The sequence below is a fragment of the Vulpes vulpes genome, chromosome 2, assembly GCF_048418805.1.
Source record: "Vulpes vulpes isolate BD-2025 chromosome 2, VulVul3, whole genome shotgun sequence".
Taxonomy (NCBI): domain Eukaryota; kingdom Metazoa; phylum Chordata; class Mammalia; order Carnivora; family Canidae; genus Vulpes; species Vulpes vulpes.
Genome location: NC_132781.1, coordinates 160,539,974 through 160,550,872, shown reverse-complemented (window position 1 = coordinate 160,550,872; position 10,899 = coordinate 160,539,974). Strand labels below are relative to the sequence as shown.

The 10,899-nt window shown below is 50.2% G+C and overlaps 1 long non-coding RNA gene across 1 annotated transcript; it reads left to right on the top strand.

Moving 5' to 3' along the window:
• The first annotated feature begins 1,287 nt into the window (after positions 1-1,287).
• LOC140596230 (uncharacterized) lies at positions 1,288-4,548 on the top strand. Its single transcript, XR_011998265.1, has 4 exons — positions 1,288-1,446; positions 2,849-2,975; positions 3,108-3,216; positions 3,307-4,548. It is a non-coding gene; the product is annotated as an uncharacterized lncRNA (long non-coding RNA).
• Positions 4,549-10,899: the final 6,351 nt, after the last annotated feature.

Here is a 10,899-nt window from a genome sequence, read left to right as displayed (position 1 = left end):
ATGGATAAGACCCACGAGATGAACAGCGATAAGACTCTTCCAGGGCACATGGAGGAAGAGTAAACACAAAAGCCCGGGAACCTTGAGAGAGACATGCCATGTGGAGGAGAAGCATCCCATGGGGCCGGTGGAGAAGAGCAGTGTGGCTGGAGCCCGGATGTAGCAAGAGCTAGATCACGTAGTGCCTAGTGAACCATATAAAGGATTGATTTTTCTTAGAAGGTCTGTTTGCTCATCCTGGGAGGTGGATGACTTACCACCCACGTGGGGGGTGGGGGGTGGGTCTTCCCTCCCACTTTACGGCCTGAATAGCCCGTGGTCTCTTTTTTTTTTTTTTTTAAAGATTTTATTCATGAGACACACACACACACAGAGGCAGAGACACAGGCAGAGGGAGAAGCAGGCTCCACGCAGGGAGCCTGAGTGGGACTCGATCCCCGGTCTCCGGGATCACACCCTGGGCGGAAGGCGGCACTAAACCGCTGAGCCATCTGGGCTGCCCAGCCTGTGCTCCTACCGAAGATTTTTACCTGCTTCCCTTTGTCTTAGACTTACTGCCCCAAGGAAGTTCCTTCTTTAGACAAATTCCCAAAGATTAGGATAGAGTTCTAGGCTTTTTTTTTGCAATTCATTCATTCCTTAATCATTATAGCAAGAAGCAAGATTCAGGAGGCAACAAATGTCTAGAGGAAGACAGAGACACCAAGGGACCCAAATCTAAGGTATTTGATCAGTCCAAAGTCTGTGTGTCCAGGGAGCCAAGAGCGCTTATGTAAGAGAACTTTAGAAACGAGAAATCAACTGGTACTTTCCAGAGATTTTTCAGATAGGTCAAGACAGGGAATAGAGACACCCTTTGAAAGCCTCTTCTTAATAGGTCTGCATTTAAAAAAAGAGATTTAGGAGATTCAACCTTGATGCTTGCATATAAAACATAAGTAGAACCAACCAGAAAAGAATTTTGCCTAAGTATGCCATCAAGTCCCCTTCAGGAAACGGCATGCTGGCGCTTGCCAGGCCTCCGTGGTTGGTTGGGTGTTTATCCTCCTCAAACACCCTGTGTGGCCAATTAGGAGAAGTACTGATAGTACTTTTAGATTTCAGCCCGTGAGTATTTTTCCTTTTTTTTTTTTTCCCTCTCTCCTTCCCCATGATAAGGCTTTTTGCCAGCGCAGAAGACACATGCGTCAGGAACACTGATGCAACGAGACGCTAATATCGGATTGCGTCATGTGATCCTAGGTGTGGTGCTCCTGAAACTGGTTTTTCTGGAGGTTGTGCTGCCTAGAAAAGCACTCTGGAGATAACACCCAAGAACTGGCCCTACTCGTCAGATGGCAGGAGTAATTTTTGCATGTACATGCCTCGGTTCCACACCACTGTTCTCCTAAGGAAAGGCGGTGTGGCTTTCCGGGCTGAACCGGGCGTGCTGGGGACAGTCATCAGGTAGGCGTGTCGCGCTGCCGCTTATGTAATGGATGCGCTACCTAGGGAGGTGCACCCACCGGGCCGGCTGGAAGTGACACTTCCTCCTCCAGAGCGCGCCCTGAATTGTATCTCACTTTAATCGAGCAGCGTCTCTGGGGACAGACTGGTTCTGTGCAAAACTGGGAGAGGAGAATTGAAGACGGTGGCTGAGGTTTCTCGGGCACTTCCTAGGCGGCCGGCACTGGGTTACAAGCACTTCACACAAGGGACTCTGGAAATGTGGGTTCCAGCCGCCAGCCCGCTGCCACTGAACCCCACGACAGGCTGCTTGGCCTCTCCTGGTGTTCGGTGAAGTCCTATGTCAGGTTAGATCAGAGGTATTGAAGGCCCCCCCCCAGAAGTGGAATGCCTTTCACCTTGGCCGCAGAAAGCTGTAACTCCAGAGTCTATTAAAGAACGATCGGGGAGCCTGGGTGGTTCAGTGGTTGAGCAGCTGCCTTTGGCTCAGGGCGTGACCCTGGGGTCCTGGGATCGAGTCCCGCATCGGGCTCCATGCAGGGAGCCTGCTTCTCCCTCTGCCTCTCTTTCTCTCTCTCTGTGTGTGTCTCTCACGAATAAATAAATTAAATCTTTAAAAAAAAAATCACTGGTCATGAGAAAGATGTTAATGACGCATGGACAACTGATCCCGATGGTCAGTGTTTGTACGGCCGGGTTAGGGTAGGATGCTCTAACTTGGATCTCCACCTTCACCATCCAGCATGCTAGCCACGGACTAGTGAGCACTGGAAATGTGGCTAATACAAATTATGACGTGCTGGAGGCAGAAGGACACCGAATTTCAAAATCGTAGTACGACAAAAAAGAATCTGAAATATCCCAATAATTTTATCATCCTGATTGCATGTTGAAATGGTCATATTTTTGGCATTAGGTTAAAGGAGTATTAAAATTAACATCACCTGTTTCTTTCTACTCTATCCAACGTGGCTACCACAAAATTTAAAATTACTTACTTAAAATTTTGTGGTTCACATTTTATTTCTATTGGACGACCTGCCTTCGAAAGCATAGCTGGAAAACCAGTAATCAGCTCTGGACCCAACACTCTCTGCCTCTGTTCTTGAGGGTTCTCGCCGGTTAAATGGCAAAATAGAGTTTGAACTAGATTTCTTTTGGGGTTGCATCTAGAAGAATATTCCCTGATTCGGAGAACCATAGTTGGTGGGGGAAGGATCCTTACCATAGTGTCGGGAAACATGTTTTCTAGGAGAGGAAACTCTTATAATTCCATTTCTGCCAGTCAGCCATGAAGTTTTAGAGAATCCAAAGGATCCTTAAATATTATCATTGGACTTTTAAGCAACCCAGGCTGCAAAGCCCTCCCAGGCTTGTGGTTTATTCATCTTTGTTTTCCCAGCAAGCACCCAGGGCAACCTGACATGAGTATGCTGTCAATTCACGTTTGTTGACCTATGTAATATCCAGATGAAGAATTGAAGCCCAGAGAGGCTCTGCGACCAATAAGGCCACACAGTGGCTGCCAGGTGAGCTCGTTCTAGGAACCCTTGGTGTGGTCCCTGGAGCAGCAGCAGCTGCATCATTTGGATGTTCATTAAAAATACAGAATCTCAGGCCGAGCCCCAGATCTATTGAATCTGAATCTGTGTTTTTATCAGGATCCCACAGGTTGGGGCACCTGGATGGTTCAGTTGGTGAAGCATCTGCCTTCAGGTCATAGTCTCTGGGTCCTGGGGTGGAGCCCTGTGTATGGCTCCCTGCTCAGAGGTGAGTCTGCTTGTCCCTCCACCTCTGCCCCTCACCCCTATTCATGCTCGCTCTATCTCAAATAAATAAATAAAATCTTAAATCCCATAGGTAATATTTATGTGTCCTAAAGTATGAAAAGTCATACACCTTTTCTCAAGGGAAGCCTCACCGTCCCCGTGGGAGTTATTCTGAGCCTAGTTCCAGGGAGAGAAGACATAGGATGCCGGACACCAAGCCTCACATGCTGGCTGATGAAGAACAAGATTTAAGGAAATTCAACAAATATTTACTGAACGTCCGTCTTGCCCGGCACCTGGAGCCGGTGCCCCTGCTTCTCTTCCTGAGGGTTTGCAGGGCTTCCGCTTTGTAGCCCCCGTCACCTACACCTTGGGGAACAAGCGGCCCCTTCATGATTTTCCTCCTACCGGTCCCAGTGTTCCTACTTTTATACAAGAGTCCAGAAGAAATGTGAAATGAAAACAGACACGCCTTGGGAGCTTGACTTTTCGGACCCAGGACCAATGGGATCGAAATGGGTTTCATGGATGTCTGCATGTGAGTTTGTAACCACCAGACCCTCCGTCCTGTGCCAGGTGCTTGCACTCACACTGCGTTTCCCACCTGGGATAGAACCACAGTATATAGAATTGGACTCTCTAATCCATAGCTCTCCAGTCACTTTTTTCAGACTATCCCTCATCCACACTTGCCAATAAAAGCCACACTCTGCAGAGATACCATTCCCCCTGGCAGTGGGCAGTATGGATGGAAGGTTTAGGGCAGAGAGAGAGAGAGAGGACACATGAGTCGCAGGCCAACGAGACGTTTGCCCAGCACCCACTGTGTAATGGAGCCAAGAAGCCAGGGAGTTTTCTGGTGAGGTCAAGACACAGGGTCTGAATAGACAAGAAAAACCAAGGCTTTGGGCTCCGGCACAGAATTGATCATGTGCCTGGGTGGCTAGTGATAAGGCAAGGAGGGCAGCCTGTTTCATGTGTCAGGTGGCCCTGGCGGCCGGGCACCACTGCATTTCAGGCCATGTCATGTCATGCAGAACGATAACAACCCTCGGCAACGTGAACAAACCCAACCGGTGTGAGCCCCCGCAGTGCCAAACACCTGGACTGTCGGTCAAGGTCTCACAGGGGAACATGGTGAGGCCACGACTTCCCCGAAGTGCTGACTCCCAATCCATTCCTTCTTGTGTGTCAGACAGACCCAGCATGGGGCCTCAGGTCTGTGAATCCCGGGCCCCAGTGGCGGGGCAGGCACAGCCACCTGGTGGAAGGAGCCGGAGTTCCACGAAGGACTGTGGCCCAGCAGGCAGCATGCTCGCTGGCGCACAGAGAGGGCGGGCAGTGGGGCTCATTTCATCCTCTCCAGGGTGTAGGCTCCTCACCTCTGGGTGAGGAGGGGGGCGGGGGGCAGCGCTTCCTGCCGGGCCTGCTCCCAGGGCCAGTGCATTGAAGCATTCCCTAAACTGTCAAGTGCTGTCCCAAGACAGAGAGCCTTGGAAACAGGGTCGGTGTGGCTTTAGGTCCATGCCGCACGGTCTGCGTCTCCTCCTCCTTGACCCTCTCTGGGGGGACTCCACAAGGTCCAAGCCTGGCAGAGCGCACCTGTTTGTGTCTCAGTTTCCTGTCACGCAATATTTAATACACCTTAACTCGTACAATGACTCGATGTCCTATTGTTCACTAGAGCTCAACATGAGATGTAACAACGTGAAGGTAAAATATAATAACGTGACGATATAATATTTAAATAAGTTTTGCCTATTTTCAGAGACCAAAATGAATTGTTGCTGACCTCAGGGGCCCCACCCAAGCCATTCGTGGACTTACTCCGTTGTCACCCACTAGCTCTCTTTCCTTGCTCTGCCCCCTGCCCTGTGCCCTCCTTCATTTTCTTAAATCCCCCTCTTCCTAGGACCCCTTCTTTTTTTTTTTAAGATTTTATTTATTTATTCATGAGATACACAGAGAAAGAGAGAGAGGCAGAGACACAGGCAGAGGGAGAAGCAGGCTCCATGCAGGGAACCTGACGTGGGACTCGATCCTGGGTCTCCAGTATCACACCTTGGGCTGAAGGCGGTGCTAAACCGCTGAGCCACCCGGGCTGCCCTAGGACCCCTTCTTTTTATGCCTTCTCTTGCTTTCCCTATAGGAGTCTTGGTTCAGTTCCAAAGCTGGAAACAGCAGGTGGAAGGCAGCAATCGTGTGTGGGTTTCTTCAGGCTTTGAGTCTCAGGAAGAGGCACCGTCTTAAAAGACAATGTCCATGCAGGGCAACGGTGGTGCTGGGCATGGACACGGGTAGGGCCAGGGCCCGACTTCTATCCAGGTCCCGCGACTCTGGGAGCAGACCGTGTGAGCTGGCAAGTCTGCACTATGGGCTGAGCCCCCTGTGTGCAGAACCCTCCCGCGGCCAGGCCTGTCACCCACCCATCACGGCCTTAGATTAGGCCTCTCGACAGCACCGACGTGTGATACCCGCAAGCCTCAGCTTCCTTTCTTCGTGCAGCAGATCAGGCAGTAGGAACAGCATGAGCAAAGACCCTGAGGTGAGAACACATTCTGTTCTCTTGGGCAAAGTGGAGAAGGAGGAAGAGGACGATTGTAGACCACGTAGGTGCCAACCCTATGAGCTGTGTGGTGTGTGGAGATAGCAGTTAATTCGTAATGGACAGGAGGGAACGGAGGCTCAGAGAGGTTCTGAGGGTCAAGGATGCTCAACTGGTACCTTCCAAGGTGATAATTGGGACTCCGTGATTTAGAAACCCACACTCTTTATGCCACACGGCGCTGCTCCTCAACTCTGAGACCCGGGCCCCCCTCAACGAGATTGGGCTTAGGCTGTAAGCCTGGACCCCCAGGGATCTTCCCTGAAAAATGAAGAGGATGGGCCTGAGCTCCAAGGATGTGCCCCTTGGACATGCACCGTGGACACGCCCTTGAATATGTTCTGTGGATGAACACCACAGACAGGCACTGCAGGTGTGCACTGTAGATGCACACCATTGGCACGCTCCATGGCTATGCTCCATGGACACACTCCATGGAGAGACAAGCTCCACAGATGTGCTCTGTAGACACACATCATAGACATGCCCCATGGATGTGCTCCACGGACGCGCATCATAGTCGGGAGCCATGGATGTGCACTGTGGACATGCACCATTGGCATGCTTCGACACGCTTCGTGGGCATGCATCGTTGGGTATGCACCGTGGCTATGCACCTGGTGGTGGTTTTGGCAAGTACACAGATGAACATTTTAAGAATTCCTATTGCTACAAATTTATTTCAGTGCATGTTAGAAATACGTGTGTGTGTGTGTGTATAATGAGCAATCAAATCCATGCTTTCAATAATGAATATTATGGAGTTCTCTTTTAAACTGCTCAGCCACCCAGAGATCCGAAAATGGGTGTTTATTTAAAGCAAGATACTCTGGGACACCTGGGTAGCTTAGCGGTTGAGCGTCTACCTTCGGCTCAGGGCATGATCCCGGGGTCTTGGAACTGAGTCCAGCATCGTGCTCCCTGCATGGAGCCTGCTTCTCCCTCTGCCTGTATCTCTGCCTCTCTCTGTGTGTCTCTCATGAGTAAATAAATAAAATCTTAAAAAAATAATAAAGCAAGATACTGAATCAGGTATTATGTAGATCTTGAGGCAAGTGGTTCCCCAACAGCTTTGTCTTGAGAGATCAGGATTCCCTGCTCTCCGACCCCTCTCCCACATCTGGGGTTCTTCGGTCTGTGATGAACCGTGGACTCGGACGATCTAGAAAAATTGGGTAGTGGCTGAGAAAGCAAGCCTATTTAAATGTACATACTGAATCACGCAGGTCTGGACCTGATCCACGGAAGACTTCTTGGCTTTGCATGTGTGACCAGGTGTGCAACCCATCATCAAACACCGGCCTGATTATGGGGCTTAGGAAGCAGGAAGCTGGCACCCAAGGAGGATGAGCCTTGCAGGTGGGGACCTGATCTTGGCGTGTTGTATCTAGTGTGTATGTGTGATATATAGTCATTTCTATGCCTATTAGGTTGCGCTGGAAAGTATTATTTTCTAGCTGGAAGCCAGTCCCCTCCTTTAAGGGATGAGAAAAAGGAAAGCCAGACAAGGCGAGCTGTCACCCAGCCTGAGCCGAAAGAAGCAGGGCCATGTGTTGTCTCCCCACCACTCGGCCAGGAGCCACCTTGACAGCTAAACCACTCATTATATTTTATCTTCTGGATGGTTTAAATAACTATTATTATGCACACGTTTTTTTCAAAAGAGTGTGTTTATTACCAAACCTCATTAAATTGCCTGTGTCTCGAGCTGGTTCCCCATCCCAGCCTCGGAGGGAAGGAAGGAAGGAATTTGGCTGGACACAGAAGCATTCCCTTCCTACACGATTACCTAATGCTCTGTGTCCCAAACAGGGTGCTAGGGAATCTCTGGGCAACCAGTCTGACAGGGAGGGGGTTTCCAGATGACTCACGGGGCAGCTGCGAGCACAGGTGACCCCAGGAATGTAGGCAGGGCCCTTCTGGGGAGGCAGAAAAGGGTGGACCCCAGTGAGAGAAAGGGGGAGATGGGAAGCACAGACTCTGGAACTGGCCTGCCCAGGTTTGCATCCCAGCTCTGTCGCTTGCTGTGTGATCACGGACAAGTTAAAGAGCCTCTCTGGGCTTCACTTCCCTCCTCTGAAAGTCAGAATTTTCTTTCTTTTTTTGAAAGTCAGAATTTTAACAATAAAAATCTACCTTAAAGGGGTGCCTGGGTGGCTCAGCGGTTGAGCGTCTGCCTTCGGCTCAGGTCGTGATCCCAGGTTCCGGGATCAAGTCCTGCATCGGGCTCCCTGCACGAAGCCTGCTTCTCCCTCTACCTATGTCCCTGCCTCTCTCTGTGTGTCTCATGAATAAACAAATGAAACCTTTTAACAGTAAAAATCTACCTTAGGGCCTCATTCTGTGGCCCAAGCGAGCTGGTCTTAGAATGGCGCCCAGCTTGTAGTGAGATGTGTTGCTAATATCTCAGATCTTAGATCCAAGACCCTGGTCAGGCCACAGCTGCAACTGTGCTCACGCCGGGACTTTGGGCCACTCCTGCACTCCTCTCTGGACCTCGTGTTACCTCGTGTGAAATCAGGGTGATGACGGAGATTACCTGGTGGGAGGTAGGAGCAGGCCAGGACACAATCCCACAGCCTGGCGCAGAGGGAGCCCTGGAGAAAGAGGAACTTGCATTAGCTGAGACTCCTGTCCACCTATCATTGGGGCCTTGTGACCTCACACGGGGAGCACTCGGATGGACCCACAGGAGTGGATGCCTGTGACCGCTTGGGTGGGGAGGGGGCAGCAGAGGAGCAGAGTGAAAAGGGCCCAGGGCGAGGAGCCGGGAACACTGGGTCTGAGTCTCCCAGTGCCGTGGGCACCGGATGACGCCGGGCAGAGACCCCCCCACCCCCACCCACTGCCCACTTCCAGGGCCACGGCTGCAGCAAGCCTACAGAGAGGAGCGGAACCTCATTAGTGGTCTTCCAGTGAGGCTTCCTTGGAGGTGCCACTGCCTAAGCTCCCCAAACCCACTTCCATCAGATTTTTAAAATAATAACACATCTGTTGCACCCTTGCCACCTACCAGGTACTTTATACGCACGCGTGCATTATCTCAGTTAACCCTTGCAAACCCCTCAGGTGGGCACATGCTGCAGAAGGGGACATGAAGCCCAGAGCGGTGACGCAGTCTGCCTAAGGCCACACAGCAAGCTCGCGGTGGAGCTGGGACTTGTACCCAATTCTGAGTGGCTCCTGAACCTGGACAGTTACTTATTTATTTATCCTTTAATTTTGAAAATCATTACAGATGCCCAGGAGATTGCGTCCGTAGGACGATGTGGTTCGTACCACTCTCCACCCGGTTTCCCACAATCGTTACATGTTACACAACCACAGGCCAATACCAAGGGTACGATGTGTCTCCATGTGGCACGTCGTCCTCTTCCATTTTACGTGCTTGTGCAGAGCTGCGTGACCCCCATCACCGTGAACACCCCCAGCCGCTCCCTCATTGCAAAGATCTCCCCTGGGGGCTGTCCCTCGTAGCGCCCCCCCCCCCATCCCTGACTCTCGGCCACCACCAGTCTGTTCTCCATCTCTGTAATTTTGTCACCTCGAGAATTGTTTTGCAGATGGAATCGGACGCTTCTCAGGTCGACTTTCACGCTCACCTAATCCCCCGTGATCTGTGCGCCCTGCTGTGGGTTATCAGTGGTTTGCTCCTTCTCCGTATTGTGTTGTGTTCCATGCTGTGACCTGTCACAGCCTCCTTCCCCATTCGTCCAGTTAGAGGACCTTTCGGTGATTTCTAGGTTTGGGCTATTACAAGCAAACTTGCTGTGAATATTCATGGATCGCTTTGTGTGTGGACCTAAGTTTTTGTTTCTCTGGGATAAATGCCCAAGTGTGTAATCGCTGGGTCAAAGGGGAAGTGTATACTTAGTTTTGTTAAAGAAACTGCCAAACTCTGTCCGATAGTGGCAGTGGCATTCCCAGCGGCCGTGTCCGAGGCATCCATCTTCTCGCCAGCACCTGGCATGGCCACTGTCTTTTTAGTATTAACTGTCCTAATAGTTACGCCAGGGTGGCTCGCTGGGGTCTTGATTCTCATTTCCCTAGTGACTGGTGATGGTGACCCTCTTTTCATGGACCTATTTGGCATCTGTAGATCCTCCTCCCTGAAATATCTCATGCCTTTGGCCCATTTTCTAATTGCATTTTTTTTTCTTTTTAACTGTTGGGGTTTGCGAGTGCTTTATATATTTTAGATACGAGTCCTATGTCAGGCGTGTGGGTTAAAAATATTTTCTCCCGTTTGTAGCTCATCTTTCCATCCTCTTGACAGGCTTTTTTTTCCACAGAGCAAAATTTCCTAATTTTGAGGAAGTCCAGTTTATCGATTTTTCTCTTTTGTGGATCGTGCTTTGGAATCGTGTTCCTAGCTTGGAGCTTCGGGGTGAATGAAAAAGTGGAAATTTGGAGAGAATGGGAGGTCTGAGAGAGGGCAGGGAAACCCCGTGCATCTCTCCTTCCATCTGGCTGTTTCTGAGTTATATCCTTTTTTTTCCCTTTTTTCTTTTTTTTTTTTTTTGAGGGGGAGGAGCAGAAGGAGAAGAAGGAAGAGGGGGAGAGGGAGGGAAGAAGACAATCCTAGCCCTAGGGCCCCAAGACAGTCTTCTACATTTTCTTCTAAATGTTTGATAGTTTTCTGTTTTACTTTTTTTTTTTTTAAGATTATTTATTTATTTATTCATGAGAGACGCAGTCAGAGGGAGAAGCAGGCTCCCTGCAGGGAGCCCAATGCAGGACTTGATCCCAGGACCCTGGGATCACGCCCTGAGCCAACGGCAGACGCTGAACCGCTGAGCCACCCAGGTGCCCCCACCACCATGGCTCTTATATAAGAAATTGCAAGGGTTTTAGGGTCTTTTTGCTTGAACCAGAGGAAAACCAAATACATTTCTTTTCTTTTCTTTTTTAATATTTACTTATTCAAGTAATCTCTACACCCAACACGGGGCTCGAACTCGGGGCATCCCTATGTTTTACTTTTTAAGCCTGTGATCCATGTGGAGTTGATTTTTGTAGGCGATAGGAGGTGAAGTCGATTTCCTGCTTTGGCCTCTGGATATCCAATCACTCTGACAC